Below are 3,827 nucleotides of genomic sequence, written 5' to 3'. Positions count from 1 at the left end.
ATTTAGGCAAATCACATCCCCAATCACATTCCCTAATCTCTCCCTTTATAAATTATTCCTCGGAATCTGACCACTTAACAGTATCTGCCACATTCAGTGCTCTCATCTGTATTATATCTTTATATACACAGATACTTCCCTCTCCCCATTGAGAACTCATTCAAGCTGACTGTGCATGTGTATGGTCAGGAATATTCATTTGACCGAATGCTATAAAAACAGTATATCCGTCTCTAGTCTAGTCTGGTCAAGCCTAAATGGTCACTGTCATTTCAAACAACTTCCCTCCATGTCATAATAGCCTATGGTTTTCATAATATTTTTGTAAATCCCTTAATTTACTAAAAAAACACTAGCTATCTTACTTCCCAACAAGCAACTGTTCATTGCCCGTTGTTATGGGAAATTTGTCTCTAGCAACAGCTTCTGCAAGACAGAACAAAGTGACATTAAATTCTAGTTGTCATTTAATGTTAAGAAATAGCTAAGCACTATATAGGGGACTGTTGCTAATATACATAGGGTTACTAGCTGAAAGGTATATCCACCTACAACTAGGTATACCCATGGTTGGGCCATTTAATTTGATTGACCAGTTGTAGTCTAGTAGTGGATACAGTGCTCTGTTTCCACATTGTATCATTTTTTATTTGGAAACAGACCAGACAATCCCCCATTAGGCTCTCTGTGATTATATAGCACTATACAGAATGTAATGCAGGAGATATTTGAAAGTGACACCTGGGCTCTCAAATGGACCTAAGCTGGGCTCTATTAGCTTTTATATTTAACAGCTCAGGGGTGCTTGTACTTAGAGACCTGCAATATAATAAAAATTTTAAAAAAAAAGCATATAGCGCTCACTCGATTAAGCTGTGTTTAAAGTCCTTTTATTTCACGACTTTATAAAGTACAGGGAAAGGGGAGATGAAGCAGGCGTGTCCTCACTGAGGCCGGGTTTACATATATCTGGCGGTGCGGCGGCGTTTCCCTCCGTTGTAGGAGAAAAGCACCGAAGGGAAACGCATCTTTGAACTGATCCTATTGTTTTCAATGGGACAGTTCAAAACATGCTTCGTGCAATTGATCTTGCAGTGACGCACCGGCGGTCCGGTGATGCGGCGGCCGCATCCATTGGAGTCTAGGGCGCTCCAAGGGAAGGTGTCCCCAGCCCCCCCATTAACCCCTGTGATCCCAGCCCTGCAGCATAGTGGCCCCTGGCAGGAGGGGCAGCACTCTATAGGAGATGTCCCCATGACCTGCTGCCCCCAGTAGAGGGCTCCGATGTGAGTTGCCCCCCCCTCACCCTTTATAGTAGTTCACCTGCTATGATTGCTCCGGATGCTGCCTTCTGTAGCAGCTGACTCTATAGATGTCCCCATGTAAAGGGCTCCGATCCGAGTTGTCCCCCTCCCCCCCTATAGTAGTTCACCTGCGATGATGCTGCCTGTAGCAGCTGACCAGTGGCGTAGCTACCATAGAGGCAGGGAAGGCGGTTGCTATGGGGCCCGTGGAGGGAGGGAGCCCAGGGAAGATAAAAGCCTCCTGTGTCCTTTTGCTTAACCCCTTATTTACTGCAGTGTGTAAGTGACCCAGTGTTCTCTAACATGCTGCAAAGCAAAAAAAAAAGGGTTAATACAGAAGACAATGAGCTCTCTGCCTGACTACTCTGATACCCTCTGACCTCTGAGTTCCTGCAGAGGTCAGGGGTTATCAGTGCAGGAGTAGTGAAGGAGAGAGCTTATTGTCTTCTGTATTAACCCTTTTTTGGGTTGCAGCATGTAAGAGAACACTGGGTCACTTACACACTGCAGTAAATAAAGGGTTAATCAAAAGGTAGTCTGTTTCTGCACCTATGTATATAGCCATAGGATTCTGCCTCTGGCCACAAGAGAAATTTTTTTTGGCCACATCAATATATATATATATATATATATATATATATATATATATATTAGTGTGTAGGGGAGGGGGGCCCCATACAGTTTTTTGCTATGGGGCCCCATGAATCCTAGTTACGCCCCTGCAGCTGACCCTATAGTAGAAGGCCCCCTGGGAGGTGTACCTCTAAAGTAGACCACCTACTTTAGGGGTACACCTCACAGGGCACCGATCTACTCCTCTACTGCTGCCACCTAAAAAATAGATAGCCCCTGTATGTAAAGAAAAAAATTATCACAACTGATGTAATAAACTTATGGCAACTAATTGCATCTGATGCCAACTGATGGTTTTTACCGAAAAAAAAGGATGAAAACCTGATGACAACTAGTGCCTTTTTGGCATCAGTTGTGGTCAGTTTTTCCCCAAAAAACGGAAACACGTGCATCTGACATATGTAAACCCAGCCTGGCACTGATTGTTTCGCGTGGAAAGGCGCTTCTTACGGTCAGCCTGAATACCAAAAATGTCAAATTTTACTGATCTCTCCTGGACCCACCGCTATCCAGCAGGGACATCCAACTCATTCACGTCATCGGACTGTAATAGAACAAATTAGGTGGATTTCAATAACAGCTAGGGGAATCACGCCCAGAGGAGTCCTCCCTGGTCACCAACATTCCCAGAGAGGCGGGATTACAGCCAACTCGAGCGTGCCATCGGTGACTAGTTCGGCACTGAGGAATGCCCACAGGATTAGTTGAGGGTAATTTGCATATGGCGTGGGACATTTATAAACTTTGTTTTTGGGGGGGTATGTACAAAGCTCATAGGTGTCAGTTACGCGTGTGGAAAAGTGCAAGGGGCTTCATTACACCGTACGTATAGCTTCCTGGGTATTTTTGAAGTGACTGGCTCCCTTTAAAGGGGTTATCCACTGAAAATCTTTTTCTTTTAAATCAACTGGTTTAAGAAACTTATATCGATTTGTAATTTACTTCTATCTTAAAAATTTCAAGTCTTCCTATACTTATCAGCTGCTGCATGTCCTGCAGGAAATGTTGTTTTCTTTTCAGTCTGACACAGTGCTCTCTGCTGCCCCCTCTGTCAGAGACAGGAACTGTCCAGAGCAGGAGACATTTTCTATGGGGATTTGCTACTGCTCTGGACAGTTACTGTCTGAGACAGAGATGGCAACAGAGAGCACTGTGTCAGACTGAAGAGAAAACAACATTTCATGCAGGACATACAGCAGCTGATAAGTATGGGAAGACTTGAGATTTTTAAATAGAAGTAAATTACAAATCTATATAACTTTCTGAAACTAGCTGATCTGAATAAAATTGATTTTTGACTTTAAAGGTGATCACAATGAACAGCATGGAAACACAGACCATAGCTCCTGCATTAGATGGTGTAAAATCCCATAGTCGATAAATAGTACAGTATGTATTACTACAGATCACTGCATGAATCCAGTAAGCTCAGACAGCTATAGAAGGTCTGACTCCCAACCACCTGACTGTCTTTCCATTAATGACTTCAGTTCTGCAAATCAAAAATTGGATGAAAGTGATGCTTCATGTTGCAGGGACAGTGACCCCAGATGTCTGCTCCCAGGACCCCACTGATTAGGACTGCACTTGCACTTGATTTTCCATCCTCTAAGTGGAGCTAGGCATTATGGTCAACTAGGATATAATGATTTAAATACAAATTAATGAAGCCTATATAATGTTGGGTTACTTTACCTGGCTACAGGACATGAATAGCTTGGCTCATTCTAGGGATAAATGAGACATTGAAGCCCTTTCAGGGATCACATACAGTATCATTAGTACCAGAGTGTGCTTAAACACAGTCTGACTCTATGGTGCCTGGGCTCAGGATTACTGTATATTTATAGGTATACTGATCTGAATTAGACATATAGAAACAGATCTCTG

The sequence above is a fragment of the Dendropsophus ebraccatus genome, chromosome 3 (assembly GCF_027789765.1).
Source record: "Dendropsophus ebraccatus isolate aDenEbr1 chromosome 3, aDenEbr1.pat, whole genome shotgun sequence".
In the NCBI taxonomy this organism is placed as follows: Eukaryota; Metazoa; Chordata; class Amphibia; order Anura; family Hylidae; genus Dendropsophus; species Dendropsophus ebraccatus.
The sequence above is the reverse complement of the archived record's forward strand: the minus strand, read 5'-3'. Positions refer to the sequence as shown.